Genomic DNA, 12,397 nt, shown 5'->3' with positions numbered 1-12,397 from the left:
CCTCACCTGGTCCCCTGATGTTGCCCCCCCCAAGGTCACAGCAGCACAGAGGATGTCAGGAGAGGAGGGTGCTGATCTTATAGGAGAGGTCCAAGCAGCACAGAGGATGTCAGGAGAAGAGGGTGCTGATCTTATAGGAGAGGTCCCAGCAGCACAGAGGATGTCAGGAGAGGAGGGTGCTGATCTATAGGGGAGGTCCCAGCAGCACAGAGGATGTCAGGAGAGGAGGGTGCTAATCCTATAGGAGATAGTCCCCCTTTATAGATGGTCCCCCTCTCCCCCCTCCTTTTATAGATGGTCTCCCTCTTTCCCCCCCTATAGATGGTCCCCCTCTTTCCCCCTTATAGATGGTCCCCCTCTTTCCCCCTTATAGATGGTCTCCCTCTTTCCCCCCCTATAGATGGTCCCCCTCTTTCCCCCCTATAGATGGTCCCCCTCTTTCCCCCTTATAGATGGTCCCCCTCTTTCCCCCTTATAGATGGTCCCCCTCTTCCCTCTCCCCCCTTATAGCTGGTCCTCCTTTCCCCCCTTATAGCTGGTCCCCCTCTTTCCCCCCTTATAGATGGTCCCCCTCTTTCCCCCCTTATAGATGGTCCCCCTCTTTCCCCCCTTATAGATGGTCCCCCTCCCCCTCCCTTATAGATGGTCCCCCTCTTTCCCCCTCTATAGATTGTCCCCCTCTTTCCCCCCGTATAGATGGTCCCCCTCTTTCCCCCCTTATAGATGGTCCCCCTCTTTCCCCCTCTATACATGGTCCCCATCTTTCCCCCCTTTATAGATGGTCCCCCTCTTCCCCCCTTATAGATGGTCCCCCTCTTTCACCCTCTATAGATGGTCCCCCTCTTTCCCCCTTATAGATGGTCCCCCTCTTTCCCCCTTATAGATGGTCCCCCTCTTCCCCCCTTATAGATGGTCCCCCTCTTTCCCCCCTTATAGATGGTCCCCCTCTTCCCTCTCCCCCCTTATAGCTGGTCCTCCTTTCCCCCCTTATAGCTGGTCCCCCTCTTCCCCCCCCCTTATAGCTGGTCCCCCTCTTTCCCCCCCCTTATAGCTGGTCCCCCTCTTCCCCCCCCCCCCTTATAGCTGGTCCCCCTCTTCTCAGTAAATAACACACAAATAACAAAATATAACTCACCTACCCTGCGTTCCCCCGTCGATCCTCTCTCCTTCTGCAGTCTCCGGCTGAGCGCGGCTGCCGGGGGTGTCCCGTCCTCTCCCCGGCAGCGCGCGCATCACACAGCTCCTAGTGCCGCCTGGGCCCTGACTTCCGGTACGTGCGCTCCCAGTACCGGAAGTCAGGGCCCCAGGCGGCACTAGGAGCTGTGAGATGCGCGCGCTGCCGGGGAGAGGACAGGACACCCCCGGCAGCCGCGCATCAGCCGGAGGCAGCCGGAGACTCTTGTGACCGCAAGCGAAACAATGCTTGCGGTCACAAGAGTGCAGTGGCGAGGGGGCCTCCCGGGCGGCATTATAATGTGGGCAGCAAGGCATGGGCCCCCCCGGAGCCTCGGGCCCCGGGCGGCCGCCCAAACCGCCTACATTATAATCCGCCATTGGTGTGGTGATAGGTAGTGTACTGTGCCAGCCCCCATAGGGGGGACTTTCTGGAGACACCTTTTTTTTTCCTCTGGGGGGGGGGGGGGGGGGAGGAACAGGGCGATGGAATGTGATCTGCAATTGTGACAAATATGATGGGAGGTTTTTTTCACACCACAAGTCCAGTAACCGACGCCATTTTAGGGTGGTACTAGCATTGTCTGATACACACATATAATATACTTATGAAAACTTTCTGTTTCACCACTCTGATGCAAGTCTCTCGCTAATTCTGCATCAGTTAGCTTTTTTCTCTTATCTTTTCAAGGTTTTTGTCTTCCACCTGTGTGGAGACATCTTACTTTCATGGTTTCTTCTGACACCAGTTGGGAGGCTGTGTACTCCCCCAGTCCGAGTAATTCAGACACGTTAGACACACAAAACAACCCGAGAAAGAGAATTCTGAGTCACCTTCATCTGTCCCGTCTATACAGAGTGCCAACAGCTCATCAGAAGCAAGCCTTATTGCTTGCACACCTTAATGACGGAGACAAACTTTACCGGTATAGCTTGCCTCCTGAACTTGTCACATCCTCGTTACCAAGACACATACACCTGATGTTCTCAATAAGAGGTCCTGACCTACATCCACCACATCCTCATCACAGACACATACCCTTGATGTTCTCAGCGAGAGGTCCTGGCCGTCGTCTGCTGGAGACCACTCTGCACAGACCAATGCCCAGACTCCGCTGCCCAGACCCCGACCTCTCTCACAGACATGTACTGTACACATGAACCACAGATAGACAAGAGTTTTACCATATTCTTGACCACGGGCTTTTGTAGTGACCAACTGCCAGCCGACAGACCACATCCCAACAGACAGCGGGCTAGGAATATTTCAGGTAAGATTACAGAATTTTCTTACCGTACTCAATAGAGGTGCGCTCTCCCATTCCCCGGCCGCTGTCTGGAAAGGTGTGGCAGTTATTTTCGGCTAACCAAGGTCCGTTTTGCCCGTGGTCCCATCTGGGGTGCCAAATTGTTGTGGATGGTACTCAATCCATACCAGACTGTTGGCTACCTGCTCCAAATTAGGTATGCCAATATATATATATATATATATATATATATATATATATATATATATGCATATGTGTATGATGCCATGTCAAGGTAGAACTCGTTTATTATAAGTGTTACAGAAGGTTATATAGAAGCAAGAAGTCAGAACAAAGAGGGGAGTTATATAGATAAGATGCCAGGCTATTATTTGCCATGGACAGGTTCTTTATTTGCATAGTGGGTTGTATTACATAGCTCATGGATAACATAGTCATAAACAGACTCTCTCCTTTAGGCGTTGTCCAGGATATGGGGGCCATCTTTAACAATAGAATAAACATAATTGTCTTTATTTCCTCTACAAAGCCAGTCTATCTAACAAAGCCAAGCTACAGTACTCAAAGACTTTTCAAGTGAATACATTACTATTCCTTCAGTGAGAAGCTGTGATTTTAAGTATTATTCCTTCAGCAAGAAGCTGTATTCAAGTCCAAGTACCCAGCTCAAGGGATTGAGTTTCCTTTATTTATTGTACCTCTACTGGAAAGCAAGAACTGTATAGTCTTTATTGCATTTAAAGGGGTTGGCCACTTTATAGTAAAATAGTTTAGTGTACAGTATTGGTAACTGTACTCACTGACAGCAGCTCCCTGTGTACCTCATAGAGCTAAAATCAGACTCCCCTCCTCCAGCCTCTGTCCTCCTCTCTGTGGTGAGTTTGTCCATAAGATGGCCGACATGGAGAAGCATTTGACCATGCACCACCCCCCAGTGTCCACCACTGAGCCTGTATAAGCCTATAGAGGACACTGGGGGTGGGGCATGGCCACATGCTCTTCTATGTCGGCCATCTTATGGAAAGAATCACCACAGGGGAGCACAGCCTGGAGGAGGGTAGTCTTATTTTAGTTCTATGAGGTACACAGGATGCTGCTGTCAGTAACTATAATGAGTACAGTTACTCATACTGTACACTGAACTATTTTACTATAAAGTAGTCAACCCCTTTAAAGGGGTTGTTCAGCGAAAATCTTTTTCTTTCAAATTAACTGGTGTCAGAAAGTTATATAGATTTGTAATTTACTTCTAATAAAAAAACTCAAGTCTTCCCACACTAATCAGCTACTATATGCCCTGCAGGAAACATTTTCTTTTCAGTATAACACAGTACTCTCTGCTGACATCTCTGGGCAAAACAGCAACTGTCCAGAGCAGGAGATGTTTTCTATAGGGATTCCCATTGAAAGCACGAATTATGCTCACCATTAATTCGGTTTCCGGGAATCCCTCATGACGGCACCAGAATGGAGGATGCCCCTCCCTTCCACTGTAGGGACAGGAAGAACAGAGAGGTTAAAAGGCAGACCCTCCCCAAACCACCTCAATGATTTTCCATATTAAAACCAAGGAGATGATTATATAATCGCCACCAATAACAAAGGAGGGGTATATGGTGGTGCTGTCGTGAGGGATTCGCGGAAACCAAATTAACGGTGAGCATAATTTGGGCTTTCCTCCACATCCTCCCTCACGATGGCACCAGAATGGAGACATACCAGATAAGTAGATTAGGTTGAGACAACTGCTTGAAGGACTTTACGCCCAAAGGAGCAGTCCCTAGCAGCCAGAACGTCCAACCGGTAATGTTTAGCGAAGGTGTGGATGGAAGACCACACCTCCGCCCTGCAGATCTTTTCCCGAGCGGCGTCTGCTCTTTCTGCCCAGGAGGAAGAGACGGCCCTGGTTGCATGAGCTTTTATATTCTGTGGGGGATTTTTTCCCTGGCAGGTGTAAAATTTTGAGATGGCGGATTTTATCCACCTAGCCACTGTGTCCTTAGACGCTTTTTTACCTCTGTTTTTTCCCCCGTACTGGATGAAGAGATTATTATCTAGCCTCTATGTTTTGGTTGATTCTAGATATTGCAGCACACATCTTCTTACGTCTAAGGTAAGAAATTTTCTTTCCAGCTCCGAAGTTTGGTTAGGACAAAATTATGGAAGGATGATCTCCTGACCCCTATGGAAATCTGAAAAAACTTTAGGAGAAAATTCCGGATTATGTTTAAGAATAATCTTATCTTCAAGAATTTTTAAGTAAGGTTCGTTGATAACCTTTCCCACTCTGCCTGCAGTTGTTATGGCCACTAGAAAGGCTATCTTCCATGAAAGTAGTCTAATGTCCGAAGTAGATAGAGGTTCAAAGGGTTTTAAGGAAGGACCTGTTAATACTAGGTTTAGATCCCATTGGGGAAAGGATAATTTTTTCCTGGGTTTAATTTTTTCCACACCTCTAATAAACCTTTTAACTAGTGGATAGTCCATAAGGCAGGTCTGGAAGAAACTAAAAAGGGCTGAGACCGGAACTTTTAGTGTGCTGCAAGTAAGACCCATATCCAGACCTTCTTGTAGAAAATTCAAGATAGTGGGAATATTAGGAGAGTCCAGGCTAGATAATGAGTCCCCCGACCAAGAACAGAACTTCTTCCAGATCCTCAAATAGCAGAAGTTGGTGGAAGCTTTTCTACTCTCCTGAATGGTAGAAATCACTGTTAAGGGTATCATAGATTGCCATTAACAGAGCGTCAGTATCACCAGAGTCAAAAAAATACTTTCTTTCCAATGTGTCATCAACAACATCAAGCATTTTACCCAGGGGCGTAGATAAAGGCTGATGGGCCCTGGTGCAAAATTTTAGCTTAGGCCCCCCCCCCATCTCACCCGATCAGGCAAAGTCATATCCAACGTTATATCCAATTACTCGAATGTGCCACCATGTTCTAATGAACTGTCACTGCCTCCACCTCATGTACTGCACTACTGCCCCCTATAATTAATGGACTGTACTGGCATCATTGTTTTCCAATCTTTGACTCTCCAGCTGAAAAACTACAACTCTCATCATGAACTGCCAGAAGGATATGATGGGGGTTGTAGTGCTGCAACCTGAAGAGCCACATGCTGCAAAACTACAACTCCCAACATAAACTGTTAACGGCATGATGAGGGTTGCAGTTGTAGGCATTATCTCACATGACGAGGTTCCTGCTCTTCTTTGGGGCTCTGTCCTCCTCTGCTCAGGTCTGGCTGCTGTGTATGGGTAAGGAGCCATTTGCTAATTGGTTATCAGAAGATTTTCTGTTCTTATGTACTACATCTCCCTGCAAATCCTGAGGCTGTCTGTAAATGCTGGGAGTTGTAGTGTTTGCAGCTGTTGTAGTTGGATAAGCCTCGGTGCATTGTACACAGGATGTGGGAGATCAGAATACATATGTGGGGGCTCAGTATTTGGTAGTGACCCCAGAACAGCACTAATAGGGTATATCACTAAACCAAGACTAATATTACCAGTATATATGAAACAAATACCATAACCTCACTGTGACCACAACCATTACCATATAGTAACTTATACTACCATAACTGAAATCCAGTATACCAAGATATATAATACCAACATATAAGAAACAAAGATAATCACCTCCCTGTGACCAGTATACCAAGGCCAATACTACCAGCAGAAACAAATATTATCACAACACCTTCACCGCCATCATTACTATCCCCATACCATTACTATGTAACATCAACAGTACAAATACCAGTATAATACCCATACACTGACCCATATGGAGGTAGATACCAACTGTATCCATGTACCAGGCCTGTAGGTACTCCCCAGCTACCCCCCCCCAATAGCAGTCCACCATCATGGAGGGGGGGGCACTTCAGCAGCATCTTTAGTTGGTCACCTGTAGAAGTGATAAGGGGCAGAGCAGAGGCAGATAAGAAGCTCCCCCACTCACTATCAGGATGCCGCAATCCACCCCTGAGGCCCCTCCCCCAGGTCAGATGACATCACTGTACAGTCGGCAAGTAACATCACAGAGTACAGCAATGTTGTGATCCGGTGGGGGAGGGGCCTCAACCCTGCGGGAGCCACTTCCACCACTGAGGAGAGGAGGAGAGGAGGAGAGAAGTGGATTGCAGCAGCGCGATCCACATGAATTTGTGCTGTATCTGAGTAGTGACAAATGGAAAAAGCCTGAGCTCTGCTACATTTGGTATATATACTTCACTTCATTTGTATGTGCAACCTGCCTCTCCTACATCTGAGAAGCTCAGCTCTGCAGGTATATATACCAAATGTAGAAGAGCTCAGGCTTCTTCCATTTTTCACTACTCAGATACAGCACAAATTCATGTAAATCGCGCTGCTGCACTTCTCCTCTCCTCCTCTCCTCAGTGGTGGAAGTGGTTCCCGCAGGGTTGGGGCCCCTCCCCCCTGGCTCACAACATTGCTGTACTCTCTGATTGTTACTTGCCGGCTGTACAGTGATGTCATCTGACCTGGGGGAGGGGCCTCAGAGGTGGATTGCAGCACAAGCTGGAGCTCAACGCCATAAAGCTACGGCGATAGGACACAGCTTGGGCCGCCAACGCAGATGTCTGGAGGAGGGGGTGCTGGTATTTTCTGTCATTTGATTAGGTAAGAGGCCCAATCAGATGACAGCATGTGCCAGCGGCGCAGCGGGACAAAGTTAGTGTATGGGAGGTGCTGGGCTGGGGGAGCACAGGAGGAAGTGGCAAGGGGGGGGCCGAGCGGGCCCCCCTTGTGTAGGGGCCCGGTCGCCATAGCGACCTTTGCGCCCCTATAGCTACGCCACTGATTTTACCCTCAGAGTGAGCTTTTTCCTCACTGGAGCACTCGGAGTCAGATGATGATGAATCTAGTTGTCTGGCTCTTTTATGCGGAGGAGAACTCTGAGTGGAGCCCACCGGTAATCTATTAGCCAGGGAGGAATTCACTTAATCTTTAATTATAGATCTGATGTCAGCAAGTAATGGTGTGTTTACACAGACAGATTTATCTGACAGATCTTCGAAGCCCAAACCAGGAACAGACTATAAACAGAGATAAAGGAAAGACTGGGATCTATCCTCTTTTTAACCTCTTAAGGACATATGACGCAGGGCCGCGGAGCAACCTTTCCCTGGTGTCTAGTGGGGGAGATCGCTCCTCCGGGACAACGCTCCTCCGTGTGTGCTGCCGGCCAGGGACCGCTGCAAGATGGCGCCGTCTCCGGCTCGGCACTTGTTTGTTTCCGGCTGCAGCAGCCGGAAGCAAACGAGTGCCGATCTCATTGATCTTTGCTGTATATCTATACAGCAAAGATCTCAATGAGAGATCAAAGTGTATATACTAAAAGTCCCCTAGGGGGGCTTCTAGTATATGTGTAAAAAAAAAAAAAAAGTGTTGTTAATAGTAAAAAGCCCCCTCTCCTAATAAAAGTTTGAATCACCCCCCTTTTCCCAGGTTTTAAATAAAAGTAAATAAATAAATAAACATGTTTGGTATTGCCGCACACGTAATCGCCCCAACTATTAATTAATCACATTCCTGATCTCACACGGTAAACGGCGTCAGCGAAAAAAAAATCCCAAAGTGCAAAATTGCGCATTTTTGGTCGCATCAAATCAAGAAAAAATGTAATAAAAAGCGATCAAAAAGTCGTATATGCGCAATCAAGGTACCGATAGAAAAAATGACACCTCATACAGCCCCATAGACCAAAGGATAAAAGCGCTATAAGCCTGGGGATAGAGCGATTTTAAGGAACGTATATTTGTTAACAATGGTTTGAATTTTTTACCGGCCATCAGATAAAAGAAATGTTATACATGTTATATATCGTTGTAATCGTAACGACTGATGTAAAAACACAGTCCCCCCAAATAAAAGAAATGCGTTTTTTTTTTTTTGTTCAATTTCACCACACATTGAATTTTTTTCTGGTTTCGCAGTGTACTTTATGCAAAAATTCAGCCTGTCATTGCAAAGTACAATTAGTGACGCAAAAAATAAGGGCTCATGTGGGTTTCTAGGTGGAAAAATGCAAGTGCTATGGCCTTTTAAACACAAGGAGGAAAAACCGAAAACGCAAAAACGAAAATTGGCCCCGTCCTTAAGGGGTTAAATCCATTCCTGGCTCTGGCTTCCAAAATCTGTCAGATAAATCTGTCTGTCTAAACGCACCCGAAGGGTCACATGTACAGACTGGCTGTGTAAAGCTCGCACAGAACTCGCATCAAACTCGCATGAAAGTAGCTGCGTTTTTTGTGGTGTTGAACTTGCCTGTGAAAATCATGTGAAAATCAAAACTCGCATGTAAAAATCGCACCAAACACGCAGTGAGAATACACATACATTGACTTGATAGCAATCAGTATTGCTGTGGATTTATGTGCAAGAATCTCGCAGCGATAAATACGCAGCGAGTTTGTACGTGTGAACAGACCCTTACACAGATTTTTCCTCCTGAATAACCTGATTAATACAGGTGACACAGAGCTGCTTATTGGAAGACTCATCTAACACAGCAGAACATATAGCACATTCTCTTCTTAATCTTTGTGGTGTCTCTCTTTCTCCCTACAAAAATAGGAGAGAACCACCATCAGCTGACAAAAGCAGACTACAGCAGGTGACGTCATTGCGTCGTCCGACGCCCACGCATGTGCCCCGGAGGAAGACTGCCCCTCGTGGCGTCCTCACACATCGCCGCAGCGTCTGACGTCACACGTTCCCCGCCTGGCCGGAAGTTCCATCCTACATGTGCGGCTGCCGGGCGCGGGACGCGTCGGATCCAGGAGCAGGGGGAGAGGAAGGGAAGCAACACCGGAGGCCCAATCCGTCTCTTAAAGGACAAGTGCCATGAAAAACTTTTTCCCAGTAATTGAAGCACATTACAAAGTTATATAACTCTGTAATGTGCTTCAATCACCTATCTGCCTCCCTTCCCTGTCTTTTCCCCCCTCCACCCCCCACCAGGAAGTTTCCTAACTCACACAGACCTAATGACTGTCGTCACCGTCACCAGGCAGCTCCTTCTTGTGAGTCATCAGCAGGAGGGCTGGTCTAGGTTCTGTTACACCAACCTTCCCCTCCTTGTCAGGTGACTCAGCTTGCTCATGACTCATTCACTCACTGAGTCCACGGCAGCAGGAGAGAGGGTATGAGGGGAGGGGGGAGCTGCCTATGTGCCGGAGTCAGTCGAAGGGAAGATAAGCATGACATGTGACAAGTGATGGCTTGCAGTTGTTCAGCCAATAGGAGCTGAGCAAGCTGAGTCACCTGACAAGGCAGGGGAGGGGGGAGGCTAGTGTAACAGGAGAAGGAGCTGAGAGAAGAGCTTGGTGACGGTGACGACAGTCATTAGGTCTGTGTGAGTTAGGACACTTCCTGGTGGGGGATGGAGGGGGGAAAAAACAGGGAAGGGAGGCAGATAGATGATTGAAGCACATTACAGAGTTATATAACTTTGTAATGTGCTTCAATTACTGGGAAAAAGTTTTTCATGGCACTTGTCCTTTAAGGAGACCAGGCGACTCCTGCACCGAGGAGTACTGGAACATGCGGGCTCGCAAGGAAGGGTGCAGCAACACATCCCCGATCGATGCAGGTACCTGCTGCTCTAAAGCAGAGCACTCTCTCTGAGCTCCCATCCCCGCAGGGACAAGAAAAACACTGAGGTGGTTTGGGGAGGGGCTGCCTTTTAACCTCTCTGTTTTTCCTGTCCCTACAGTGGAAGGGAGGAGCATCCTCCATTCTGGTGCCATCGTGAGGGCGGATGCGGAGGAAAGCCTCTTCTTCTCTAGAGTTCCTGTCTCAGCTAGAGATGTCAGCAGAGAGTGCTGTGTCAGACTGAAAAGAAAACATTTCCTGCAGGTCATATATTAGCTAATAAGTATGGGAAGACTTGAGTTTTTTTTAATAGAAGTAAATTACAAATCTATATAACTTTCTGACACCAGTTGATTTGACAAAAAAAAAAAAGGATTTTTACTGGACAACCCCTTTAAGGGAGAAGTCAAGTGAAAATTTTTATGAAAGTATTGTACTGCCCCCCCAAAGTTATACAAATCACCAATATACACTTATTATGGCAAATGCACATAAAGTGCTTTTTCCTGCTTCCTTACTTCTTCATCAAGGCTTCACTTCCTGGATAAATTGGTGATGTCACGACCCGACTTCCTGAGCTGTGCCGCTGTAGCTGCTGGAGAGGATGATGGTAGAGGGATGCTCAGTGTCCCTCCAGTGCCCTTTGTCCCTTAGTGTCCCTCTGCCATCATCCTCTCCAGCAGCCACAGCCCGCACAGCTCTGAAAGTCGGGTCGTGACATCACCATTTTATCCAGGAAGTGAATCCTTGATGCAGTAGTAAGTGCAGGGAAAAAAGCACTTTATAAGCATTCCACCATCTTGCCCAGCTATATACCACCACCTAGCAACCCCTGGTCACCACACTGGAATTGTGAGATAGGTGGAGATCTCAGTACTGAAACAATGATCAATCAAAACAATTGACATGCCTGTGTGACATTTCAAAGGTTTTAAAAATTATAGTTACACTTCAAAGGGGTTGTCCAGGATTACAAAATCCACAGCTGTGAGTGGTATTACAATTAATCTCCATTCACTTCAATGGAACTAGGCTGCAAAACCACATCCAAACTGAAGACGAGAGGTGCTGTTTCTGGAAGAAAGCAGCCATGTTTTTCTAAGCCTAAATTACCCCTTTAGGGAAACAGCTGGGCACATGAAAAATGGAGAGAGCCATGTGCATGTGTGACCACCTCAATGTGGCATCCTGTGCCATCTTATAAAGAGATGGGACTAACATCAATTATCTATGGTATGTGAATGTGCATTACGTTTCATTGCTTTGTTTGATGTCATAGACCATAGGTATCAAACTCAGGACTACCAGCTGTTACAAGACTACAGTTCTCATCATGCCTGGACAGCCAAAGTTAAGGCTTTGACTGCCAGGCATGATGGGAACTGTAGTTTTGCAACAGGTGGAGAGCTGCGAGTTTGACACCCCTGTTGTCTTTTTTTTATTTTATTTTGTAACTATTTGTAAACATTTCTCTGTAGGCCAGTCATGTCAAACTGTGGCTTGCGGGCCAAATCTGGCCCATGGTGCCATTATTTTTGGCCCATCTGGCAATTGAGAGTTGGAATTACATCTGGCCCACCATGGCTACAGTATAAGAAACTATGAGGAAGGGCTGGCTACTATATGAGACTATAAGGGAGGCCTAGCTACTTATATAAGAGACTATGGGGGAGGGCTGGCTACTATATAAGAGACTATGGGGGGGGGGGGAATCTGGCTACTATATAAGAGACTATTGGGAGGGCTGGCTAGTATATGAGACTACTAGGGAGGGCTGGCTACTCTATGAGATTATTGGGGGAGGGCTGGCTACTATATGAGACTATAGGGAGGGCTGGCTACTATATAAGAGACTATTGGGGAGGGCTAGCTACTATATAAGAGATTATGGGGGAGGGCTGGTTACTATGAGACTAAGAGGAAGGGCTGGCTATTATATGAGACTACTGGGGACGGCTGGATACTATTTTGGTTGGGTTGGCTACAACATGGGGCAATATTGGGGGGGGGCTATTACATGGGTTTGGGTTTAATCATATCATAGCAATTTATCATGTCATTTATCATGCACACCACTGACAGTGCCAGGAACACTGCATGCTACTCTGACAGTGCCAGGACCGCCGCATTCGCAATTCAATAATTATCAAGGTTGGCCTGTGACTTTGTCCAATTTTTTTTTTTTTTTTGGCCCACTGTGTATTTGAGTTTGACACCCCTGCTGTAGGCCATATTGAGGGAACACACGTCCTTCCTATATTATCTGTATAAGTAGTGCGGCAGGGGACATGTCTTTTGAATGCTGCAAAATGTAAGTCTTGACAGAGAA

The sequence above is a fragment of the Dendropsophus ebraccatus genome, chromosome 1 (assembly GCF_027789765.1).
Source record: "Dendropsophus ebraccatus isolate aDenEbr1 chromosome 1, aDenEbr1.pat, whole genome shotgun sequence".
Taxonomy (NCBI): Eukaryota; Metazoa; Chordata; class Amphibia; order Anura; family Hylidae; genus Dendropsophus; species Dendropsophus ebraccatus.
This window is presented reverse-complemented; position numbering follows the sequence as displayed.